At 36.7% G+C, this 12,333-nt stretch overlaps 1 protein-coding gene across 19 annotated transcripts in view; it reads left to right on the forward strand.

The window, feature by feature from the left end:
- ZNF644 (zinc finger protein 644) overlaps positions 1-12,333 on the forward strand; it is an 83,946-nt gene that overhangs the window by 41,602 nt on the left and 30,011 nt on the right. For 17 of the 19 annotated variants that reach the window (XM_054833166.1, XM_054833168.1, XM_054833167.1 and 14 more), the window contains one exon: positions 9,219-9,274. The exons of the other annotated variants lie outside the window; for them this stretch is intronic. The gene's annotated coding sequence lies outside the window, so the exon portion shown is untranslated. The remainder of the gene's footprint in view (positions 1-9,218; positions 9,275-12,333) is intronic. 19 annotated transcript variants of the gene reach the window in all.

Raw genomic sequence — 12,333 nt, forward strand, 5'->3', positions numbered from 1 at the left:
CAGTTCACTCTTTCCTCCCATTGCTGTTAAGTATTTGACTTTCTTGTTAGTGCCCTCCCACCATTGCTTTGTTTCAAACTGTCATGATACAAGAAAGGGAGATTTATTTAAAGAAGTTAAAATAGTGTCACTTGTCCCTAATTTGGAGCTGTAGGATTTTAGGTTTAACCTTTTTTAAAAACCGCATTGCAGTCTTAAGAAAGCCAGGAAAGTGTTTCAGGTGTCTTCATTTTTAAGACTGCAAAAATGTAGAGAAGTTGGAAATTAATGTGTATGCTAGTTTTGTTTGAAAAGTTTTCTAAATACAGAAAATTCAGAGAGGTGCCAGTCTACTAAGAAATTGCTTTTGGCTACAGCACCTGCTTTGATTTTGTAATCTGATCTGAGAAGGGGTTCTTTGTGGCTGCTGTCAGTGTAATGACCAAGACTATAAGCCTGCTACCTGGTAATCTTGTCTTGGGCTGTGTTCTTAGAGCCTGCAGGTTAAAATAATGAATTGCATCACTGTTCTTCTAGTGTCCTGCAAACTGTTTAGTCTCCTAAATGTAGTTTGGTATTTTTTGTTGGTTTTTTATTATTATTTTTTATTTTTAAAAAGCGAACTGCCATAGTGTTGTATTTTCATTAGTGTAAACAGAAATTGTGTCAAGTCCAGCAACAGAGAATACTGTTAGGTAAGTACACTAAACTGAGGAAGGCAGTCTAGAGGGAGGTATCTGAAGTATGTAGCCAGAGAGAAAACTGCTCAGCAGTTTGCCGCCTTTGGGTTTAAATGGAGATTGCAGTAAGGTCTGTTGGCTTTAGAACAGTGTTAAAGCTGAAAAGAAAATGGCTACCAGAAATCATTGTTGCTACAGTAACAACATGGCTTGACTCTTAATGTGCTGCTTTAACTACTATTAGAAATGTGCGAGATACTGCTTTTAGGTAAAAGTGTCTTTAATGGGAACAGAGATTTAAAACCATTTCGATATTAATGGATATCATCAGACTTCTTGTTTAAGAATAACAATATTTATTGGAAAAACTAATTTCTGTTAAATATTTTTAAACCTAATTGCTGCTTTTTCTACCCCCAAAAATTGCTAAATGGTTTTAAATTGTATTAATAAACATAATGTCCTTATAAAACAACTTGCAGGGGAAAAAATAGTAGAGAGTATTGATCTCTTTTGGTAATAATTTTTTTAAAAAAACCCTGGTACTATTTCACAAAATATGTGGTATCTGGTAATACAATTCTGGCTTTCAGAAATTAAGCCCATAATTACTATTTATGCAGCAAAGCTTTTGTTTAAGATATTTTTCTATTTTGAGTTTAAAATAATAAAAAAAGAAAGGCTAACCTAAATCCTGTTTGAAGATTTAGAAACAAGGATCAGATTTTAGAGTGGAATCTATGTGGGGATCTGCATTGTATTTTATTTCATAAGGATGTAAGTGTACGTATTGTAGAGTAAACTTTTTGCGGGTTTTTTATTAATAGGGAAGAGTGCAGTTACATTGAAGAATTTGAGAGATGTGTAATGCAGTACATCAGGAAAGGGATACGTGAAGTGCAGTGAATGTGTGAAGAGTAATTGATGCATTTCTCTGTGTGTCAGGATTCCACAGGTGGCAGATTTGATGGCAGATATGGACTGACAATAAGCTGCCTCTGCTCTTCATCAAAGTCCTGTATGTGTGATGTCCTGTATACCTATAGCAGATTCCATTTTTCTGTAGTTCTTTTGCTTTTTGAGGGGTTTTGGTGAAGTTCTCTCAGACTTCCTGATGAAAAAGGCACTGGATTCATTCAGTAGAGATGGAGCTGATAAACTATTGTCTGTTCAGGGGACTTGTGAAAGTTTATTCAATGGTCATTGGTAAAAATTAAGGTGGCCTTTACTTAAAGTGTGCATCTAAAATATATGGTTGCCTGTGAGTTGGAATGCAAGTATCTGTGCTTAAAACATAGTATTTCTCAAGTAGCACACATGCTTTATTTACTTTGATTGTACATACATATTATTTTTATTGTACAATCTTATGTCACACCTTCCTTCAGTATCTTGTATGAAGCAGTCTTCTGACCGATTTCAGTGGAATCCTGCTCATTTACAAGCATATGTGCCAAATACATAAAATGCAACTTCCAAGTTGTAGAAAAATGCATAGTAATGTAAAGACAGTCATTTGGATAATACAATTTTGCTGCTTGGTGATACACAAAAAAGGATGCACTAATTTGATGTACACAACCTTAACTTGAAATTTTTTTTATTCTTATGCTTAGCTTTGCCTCCATTTTTTTATTAAAATTCTGTGGGTTTTGTAGAAAGGAAAGGATGAGACTACAAATGTCTAACACTATAGTTTGGTATTTTTAAAACAAATCTTGAAATGTAGCAGGCTATTTTCTTAAAATGAGCACGTGGGAGGTGCTGCCTCAGATGTTTCTAAAACTTTTTTTAAAGACACAAAATGCATTTTTCTGAATTAAGAGTGTTGGTTCTTTAGAAAATCACTTCAGTTAAGAAGCTTTCTGTTTTGGATTTCTGATTACTTAGTTTCAGCTGAGAAACTGGGTGTGCAAACTTGGACTAGAAATCTGTAAAGAACCATAATCAATTTCTATGAGGTAGGCAAGATCTCATGTAACTGTCTCTTTTCTGGAGTGCATTTGTGCAGTATGTACAGAGGGTATGTCACTGTATTTTGGGATGCTGTATGTAAAGCTTATGTGCTGATATGGTGAAGGAATATATAGTAATTCAGACTGCAGGAGAGAGTGATTCCATAGCTGAAGGGTAGAGGCAGTTCCTGCACAGGTAATGTATTGATGAGATTTTGCTGACAGCATAATGAAAGGAGAAGTGTTCAGTGTCAAAGATGATGCCAAGGTTATGTACAGTGCCATTAGTAGTTTGGAGCAGAATGGAGAGATTATGTCATTCTGTGCTTTAAGCTTTTCCTATTTGAGAGAAGCTGTTATATTTAAGGTATATAAATGCAGCAGCTGAAGAGCTGGTTCATGTGGTGAAGATAAATAGGCTGACGGGTGACTGAAAACGTGCAGGTGTTTATTATGCAATGGCATGTTGATTTGTAGCTTAAACTGAAATGATACAGAGGAAGTAGAGAAATAATACAGAAGCAGGTGAATTATTTCTCTGCAGCTTATTGCTTATGGTGATTCTCATTGTGAAGAATGCCATTTAATTTAGTGGGATATTGATGGACTGTAAACTTACTTATTAGATATCAATGATACTAGGAATGTTACACCTAATCTTAGCTGAGGGGAAACTGCATTGATAAATAACCTTCAGAGACAGCATATTAATATTTTCACTTAAGGCCTTGAAGTTCTAAATGGTTTCAGAACTACATCTTTAAATTGATGCTTCAGTTTAGTGCTTTTAGGATGCTTTCATTTATATGTTGATTGTTACATATTTGCTTACTGGATAATGTATGGTCAAAGTAAACAGCTCTTATGTTTGTTTCCCCTTGCTTCTCTGTAGACATCTTTACATCTTTATTGTGTGCCTATTGTGTACATCTTTAAATGTTTACTTCTTTATCTGTTTAGTGATGGAGAGGAAAAGTAACCTTTTTGACCAATATATGTTTTGTTAGTCCAAATCCCAGTCTACCTTGAATATTTTTCCCTCTGATGACTTTTCAATTTTTTTCATTTATGTAATACAGATTTTTGAAATAATAATGAACTCTGTTGTTTGACTTAATGGTAAAAACACAAGTTCTTTTCGTCCATTTAAGCTACTCTCTCTGACTAGTTTTTTTTCCCCTACTGTGATAGTCCTATTAATGTTGCATTCATCTACTTGTAATCTTGTTTGGACTGAAACAGCTTCACAGTCTGAGGTATGATCAGTTGTGTTCATTTCCTATGCTGTCACACTTTTCCTTGAAGTGCTTCACTGTCCCATACAGGGTGTTGTCAAAAAGCAAAACTTTCTCCAAGTAGAAAAATGAGAGATTTCAACACTTCCACGTGAAATCCCTACCACAGCTTTGGGAACTGTGCATGTGGCTTTTACTGTGATGAATAGACAAAGGAAGAACTGTAACTTCTTTGAACTATTTTTCAGATAACTCTCAAAATCTAGTCAGAGATTCAAAATGCAGGAGGCAGTCTTCTCTCTTGCAGTCCCTTGCTTGCTCACTCTTGTTCAGTCATTGCAGATTCTTTGAAGTTAGAAACATTTCCAGTAAAAGAACTTAAATTTTGTCTCTTCATTTTAGGAAGTGTTAAGTTTTTGCTTAATTTGACTTCTGGTTAATTCAGGCTTCAGTAGGGTACCTGCACTTCACTATCTCTTTGCATTAACTATTATAAGAAGAGTGATTGTTATTTTTCCTTTGCAAATTTAATTTTGGTAAATTTGATTGTGGCATTTATAATTCACTTGGTTAAACTAAGCTTGGAATAGCATAGATTGAGAGGAGTTTTACAAATTCTTAAAGGGAATTAATTCTGTGATTTTAGAAAACCTCATGTTTAAATTCAAGAGATTGTTTAAATTAATCTACACTGAATGTTAGTTCTAGGTATTTGTGAGTACTGAATGTAGAATAAGTTGTTTTTATACTTTTTAATAGAAATCAAAGAGCGTCAAAGCTCTTTGTGCAAACAGAAAGCAGGAAACTACATTTTGTATAGACAAGGTCATTGTGGACTATTTGTTGGGAAAATGGCAGTATAGGCTTATATTTAAAGAGCTTTTCAGCTGTATTAACTGATTTAGGAGGCTATTGTCAGCTAAGATTTTACTTTTCAGTCCTCTTCTGAAATTTTATCATTGGTAGTTGTGTTTACAATTTTAGCTGGAGCTTCTTCTGGGCTTCTTGTTAATAGCTTTTTCTTAGAGTAATCTCTGTTTTCTACTGACTGTTTTTTCCTGCGTTGATTCTTAGGATTATTAGATTTCTTTAAGATTATGGATGTTTTCCAGAGCTGTATCAGATATTGGAAGGAAATTTCCACACACACCCCTCCAGCTTTTGAATTTAGTGTATTTTAATGCTGGGACAGCAGTATCTTAGTAAATGTAAATGCCACTCTCAACCAACTAACCGCATTTTGTAAGTCCCAGAAAGTATTTGAAGTCAAGACTACACTTGCAAACCGTTTGCTGTGGTTTTATGTTAAGCTGGTAAAATGGACTGTTTAGCAACAGCTTCTACCAACAAAAGTAGTTTGTATAGTATAGTTTATTCTAGTCTGTTTTTCTTCCCCTTCCTTCCTTCCCCCACAAACATAATCAGCTATGGGGGCAAAAGCTAGTTTTGTATTACATTATAACTGTATTTGAAAAAAACCCAAACAAACAACAAGAAAAAAACCCCAAACAAACAACCCACCAAAAGAACTTCTCTATGAATTACGTTCCTGACTGCAACCATTCCAGGAGAACATGGGTGGTTAAAGATGGTTAAGTGTCTTTTCCCAGATGGAAGTAGAAATGTCAGTTATCACAGATCTGTTAGGAAATAAGGGCTAAATAGTAGATAAATACATTAAAACTCTTGTCAGGATTACTGCAAATTTTATTTACTCATTGTACACCATTGCATTCTAGTGTTTCTCAAACTTTTTCCCCGGAAAGGGGCATGCTATAAGAGATGTTTCATTACAGCAAACGGGGTCCTAATAACATAAATAAAAAGTGAATAAAAGTAAATTTAATCTTGACATAAGATCTAGCTCTGACGACAAAAGTAGTAGTTAGGCGAGTTGTGTAGTACCTTACATTTGAGTTCAGAATAATTGTCTTTATAAACCTTGTATTGTGAATGGTTATGAGCTTGATGTAAGAGTCATGGATAAAATCTTTTGTGCTATCTAGATACTACTAGAAAGTAGTTATCTTAGTTGTTCTTTATGAACCTGAATTTTGAAGTAGCAACTGTAACTGTTGTTTACTTGGGAAAGCAATATTATGGAAGCTTTTGTAGCTGTTTTTTAGCTAGCCAGAAAGATTAAAAATTTTAACTAGTCTAGGGTGATTATCTGTAACAATTATTTCACAGCCTGTATATACAGCCTTTTAAATTATTCCTCAAACAAATGCTTTTTTGAGAATCTCTTTGCGTCTCTGTAGCTCAAATACAGTTGAGGGGTTGTACTTTTGTCTCTGAGCAATACCCACAGGTGGGACTTAGTCATTGCATAGACTGTGCCTACTTTGGCCTTTTTCGTGTGTTGCATGAAAAGTAGTATCATTGGTATGCTGCTTTTTTGTTACTGGGCAAGGTGATCATTGCTAGCACGGAACCGGCCTTGGTCGACATTTACTGATTAATGAGAAATGCTTGTGCTTTTAAACACTTTCAGTCCATTTGTGTTTCTTCAGTATCACTGGGGGTACATATGAGACGTTGCCCATCTCCACCATTGCCGTTTTCTTCCACTTCCTGTTCTCTGCCCTTATCAGAACAGGCAGCTGCTTATCGGTGATCAGAAGCCAAACCATTTTACAGCAGTCCTTGTACCTGCCGTGGGCCCCTTTTCACTCTTTGGATGGTGAGGCCTTAAGGTGAATGCTCTGTAACTACATTTCTTACCTGCTTCTGAGTCCCTTTTGATGCTGTCTTTATTACCTGGTGAGGGAGAGTGGTTTTCATTCTCACTTCCTTTCCTGATAATGAGAATTAAGACAGGAAAATCGGAGCCAAAGTATTTGTGATTTTGAAATCTTTGCCTTTCCCTAAGGAGTCTTGGAGAACTACCTTTCTTGGATCTGCTGGTAAAGAATTTCAGGTACTCAGTCATTCCGAGTGTCAACACCCTTGAAATGAGGTGTTAGGGTTTGATTGTTTGTGCTGGAGTGAGAGGAATCTTCCTTGACAGCAGAAAGACCTTTGAGAGGTGAGTGTTGGTTAAGTACCGTAGGTTGGGTTGCTTTAAACAGTGAGAGTCTCAGTGCCATCAATAGTTTGGGCTAAAATCTGGTGTCCTGATGTGGATTGCATTGCCTTCAAGATGTTTGCATGCCACTGCCGGTACTGTCTCCTATTGAGTGGAGCATTAAACACCAGTGGGTTTGAAATTGCAAAAAGAGGGGTTAATTCTGCAGGGCCCATTGAAGTTTGTAACGCAGGGCTGCAGTGGCCAGCCCTTTGGTCCTTCAGCAGTTTACTTGCTGATCATCTCTTTGTGAAACTTCTGTCACTTTTCCTTCAGCTGGACAATATCCAGATTATGATGGCCCATCTTCTCTATTCCCTTCTCTTTCCCTTTGTGCCAGATGGAGATACAGAGTAACCCCACATTTATCCCCAAAGCAGTCAATGAGCTCCCTGTGAACCAAAGAATACTTACATTCAAGAGTACTTGCATTTAAGTTCTCTCCAAAGAGCACATTCAATGAGTACAAGAGTATGTGCCCTCCAGATAGGCAGTGTAGGCATTTTATGTCAACAGAGTAAATTGATTGGTCCAAAGTAGTGTGTTTCCATGAAAAAGCTGTTACAGTGAGTAACGGGTTGTATGACAGCCTGCTGTGTTACCACAGCGATCTACAGTTCTCTGGGCTCAATCCTTTGATGCAGAGATTCTGTCTGCACTTGAATCACAAACCATGAAATCTATGTTGAGAACAGTTATTGCTAATGCTTAGTTAATTGCAATGTTCAGAAGATGTGAGAATTGCTACAGTGCTGTTGTGAGATCATTTTGCATAGGGACAGAGTCATTGATGTAGTTCTTACTTGCAGTGAGAGAAGTGTTAGGCTGGGTTGACTCTGCCCAGCCAAAGTGCACGGGTTTACTGAGATGTCTGGTTTAGTGCTGATCTTAGGATTTAATAATGTAAAGCCTGCATAGACCTTCTTCCCCTTTTTGAAAGGTGTTTTGGCTTTTCATACATCCAGGGTGTATTTTGTGGGCATTTACATTTTTTACCTTTACATTTACCTTCTGTAACATACAGTAGGGCTCCACTGCTGTTTGAAGAGAATGCTGTTGCTCCTCTAGGCGCATGAGTATTAGTCTAAAACCTGACTAAAGAATTTTCATTTTTTCTGTAATACAACTTATTTGAGAAATGATCATATCTTTGGAATAACATTAAGACATAAAGGCTACAGTTTAATGGGATAATTAGGAAATTATCCTGGGGGTAGGGAAAGGAGCTTGGACACTTGTCTTCTGTTGCTTTATATTGCCCAGCAAGACTTTTTTGAAAGGTCTGTCTTTCCTTAATTCCATGTCTTTGTAATTTAGGCAGGTGGCTTTGAGTCAGTTACAGGCTGACTGGGGAACTCAGAATCAAAAAGTTGTGTGTGTACAAATTGAGGGAAGGAATCTTAGGCAGTATGTGAGGATAGGTGTCTCTTTCAGAATTAATTTTGGTGGTGGATATATTAGTTTAGGCTAGATATGAATAACCGTCTCTGTAAAGTTGTATGCTAGTTGTGTCTTCATTAGAAGTAGACCCAGTTCTGTAGACAGAGATGCTGTACCTAAATCCATTCTTGGTTTTGTGCAGCCTCAGTGACTTTCAGAGTCTCCTCCAAATGTTATGTAGTCTGATATCACCAACAAGGAAGTGAAAAATTTCCTTGTATAGTTAGTTCTGTTAAAGATCCATGAGCAAAACTTAAATTAGAGCATCTGACCTGACATTGATCAGCCTTCATGAAGGCAAAATAAGTTATGATTTTAAAATGAGCCAGCTAGCCTTAAAATAATAAACACAGCTTTGTCCTAGGAAAGGTGAGGAATTAGTGAGGCCCAGGTTTAAAACCCTCCAACACTTAATCTGAGATATGTTGATCATTTTTGCTAAAAAGATTTTTAAAAAGCTTTCGTTTGTAACCATTTCCTTTCTGTGCTTCATTCCCCATTCAGGGAATTTAAGATAGCTGACTTTGAAGGCACTAGCAGAAAATGCAGCAGAGCTTTTCTTGCCATACAACTTTTTTCCCCTGTTGTGCCCACTTAGTTTAATAGCATGTGTGCATATTTGATGTGATTTCTCGGTGGAGTTTAATTTAAAAGTACCAACATCTATGCTATTTGAAAATTACATACGGATTTAAGAGAAGACCACTGGAATTTTGATCTTTCGACCCTGAGACAAAACTGATAGAATACTTTGGTAGCTGTGGATTTCTTATCTCTGTGCTTTGCCTGTCTTGTCTGAGAGTCTAGAACACAAGCAGAAAACAATGACAGCTGTACAGTAAGTTCTTGTTTTATTTTGCAGGTTTGTTTTAATGTGGAAGTGGATCTCACAGCTTAATGCAAATCAAACAAACAGAGGTGAGTGGACGTTTTGTATAGGTGGGGTTTTTTTCTTCAAATTCCTTGAGTCCGTTAGCATATACTGCTAACTCAGAAAAAGTGATCGGTGAAAATTTGTATCTTGATTACTGTAATATATGGACATAGTGTTTCTTCTGTGACACCAAAATAGGAACAAAACACGCACATACACACCCCTAATATTTAAGATTATGATAATAATTTTGCTTTTCTTCCATAAACTATTCTAGTGAAAAAGCCATTGAGGCATTCTGCTGGCTGTCAAGAGCCAAAATTAGGAGTACTTCAAATGAATTTCATCCTCTGCATATTATCCACCTGGTTTCAAAGTACTAAAAGTGTACTTTGCATTGTCAAAGCAGTGTGTTAAACTCGCACTTATTCTATTAATAAATAACTCTGTGGGGAAATTTGACCAGCTACCAGAATAGCATTTCAAATTTTTAATAATGAAAATCTGTTGGGGGTTTTCTTCACTTTCCTGTCCCCAGGAACCCTTTTGGGAGCTATTTGAAAGACAAAACATACGAAGATTTACTGCTGGTACTCGTGAGCTGTAGAACTTAAGTGTCCATTTGCAATTGCAAAGTGTCTGTCTAGGAAAATTTTCTGTAACTTTGGCATTTCTCCTCCTCCTTCCCGCACCATTATTTTGAGAAAAAGAAAATAGCTAAGCCCAGATTTTGTTTCTCTTCATGTGAGTTGATATTCTACTTCAGTGTTGTGGTTTAACCCAGCAGGCAGCTAAAACAACCACACAGCTGTTTGCTCACTCCCCCCCTCCCCACTGGGATGGGGGAGAGAATCGGGAGGAAAGGTGAAACTCATGCGTTGAGATAAAAACAGTTTAATAGGACAGAAAAGGAAGGGAAAATAATATTAATAAAAGAATATACAAAACAAGTGATGCACGATGCAATTGCTCACCACCTGCTGACCAGTGTCCAGCCAGTCCCCTGGCAGCGGGCACCATCCCTCTGCCAGCTTCCCCCAGTTTTATTGTTCAGCATAATGTCACGTGGTATGGAATACCCCTTTGGCCAGTTTGGGTTAGCTGTCCTGGCCATGTCCCCTCCCAGCTTCTTGTGCACCCCCAGCCTCTTCACTGGCCAGGCAGTATGAGAAGCTGAAAAGTCCTTGATTTAGCATATGCACTGCTCAGCAACAACTAAAACATCAGTGTGTTATCGGCATTATTCTCATTCCAAATCCAAAGCACAGCACTATACCAGCTACTAGGAAGAAAATTAACTCTATCTCAGCCGAAACCAGGACATTCAAGAATACTTTGAACTATAAAATTAATCTCTTCTTCATGAAATTATATGAAACATTTAACAAAGACCAATTTGCTTTAATCTGTTTTAGCTTGAGTCTTTCAAGTATCTTTAGGTAAGGCCCCACAGTTTGGTACATTCTCTACTGCGGAGACAGGGCATGATGGACTCATACACAGGCTTCCATAGCAAACAAAAGCTGGATTCTCAAGTTTCCTGCTTGACTAATATGCCATCTCGGAATACAGCTGCTTGTGGTGACTTGATATTTTGAAGAAGTGAGAGGGAGATCCTGTTTGCTCAAATGAGCTTGTTCTTAATTTCTAATCTACACTTAATATGTAGGCTTAATATAGCTTTAAAAATGTAGTATGTGCATTTTGAGACACGCCCTGCTTTGTTTGTATCTTCTGCTCTGCTAAGACTTTTTTAGAGCGACTGCTGTCAACTTTAAAATACTGATTATAACAGAGTCTTTGTGGGGAATTTAAAATAACTCTTCTGTTCAGTGTTGTTCCTTTGTTTAATGTATAACTGATTCAGGACTTCAATTATGACTTCTTTTCTGAACTGTGAACAATTAAAAGTAAGCTATACTGCTGTAGTATGCATATACTTATATGTGGCAGTTTACTGCCTTAGCCTGACTTTGCAGGTTTCTAGAATGTGCTGCTTTGAGAAAAGGAATAAATATAACTCTGCAAAACGAAATACTTTTCTTTATCCGAGGATGAGTGTAAAACAAGAATTGTGGCTAAGGAGGGGACTTGAATTCACAGTAAGATTTAGATTGTTCCCCGTGTCTTCTAATGCTTTTAGTACTTAGTGATTACAGTTTGTTCTGTCTCAATTTCTGTATTACCTCATTACTGGTTTAAATACAGAAAATAGTTGAGAAGTCTAATATATAAATAACTGTGTTCTTTAAACATGAAGTCTTCTGAATGGAACTCCAAAGACCTTTCATTTTAATGGTGGTTAGCTGTGTATAATAGAAAAAAGCCGGTCTCTTGAGGAGAAAGCCAGTACTATTGCATACGTAACAAGAGGACAGAAAAAATATCTAAAAAAATACATGGAAACAGTGTAATGATGTTTGTTCAGTATTGTTATTGCTTGGAGAGGAATTCTTGAGATTCTGACAGTTCTTTAAAAGTGATAACTGAATAGTCAGTAAATCAATGAAAATATTACACATCATCAGGGAACAAAAAAACAACCAGATCTGGTTATACAAATCTGTGGTGTACCATAAATGCATTGCATTGCAATGTGTATTGCTTCTTGAGTACTAGTCTAGTCCTGTGACTGAAAAATGACATAGCAGAGCTGAATAAGGTTCAGAGAAAAGGGGAGCAAGGATGACTGAAAGTTCATTTTAAAGAACTGTCTGCATTTCCCGAATGCTTCTGCCTTCTGTCTCCACTCATGAGTGTAGTGGCTGCAGCATCTTGTAGACTTCTAAACAATGAACTTCTACAACTCTGCAGACTTGTCCTTTTCTGTAAGCTTAAGTCATTTAAAGCAGTAGCTGAAAATGTGATTTAATGATTTGCTCAAACATTTTTCCTGTATTCTTGACCAGAATGCATTTCCTAGTGACTCTGATAGTGTACTTTCCATGTCGGTTTTTTTCAGGTAAAGAGGTTTTGTTGTTCTAATGTCAAATAATTTGCTTTCCTAATGCAAATATAAAAGGATATCTTGACTTTTGGAAATAAAAAAAAAAAAAATTATTGCCAGTTAAAAACACACAGGTGTAAGATACTGTTTACAAAC

Source organism: Grus americana, chromosome 8 (assembly GCF_028858705.1).
Source record: "Grus americana isolate bGruAme1 chromosome 8, bGruAme1.mat, whole genome shotgun sequence".
Taxonomy (NCBI): Eukaryota; Metazoa; Chordata; class Aves; order Gruiformes; family Gruidae; genus Grus; species Grus americana.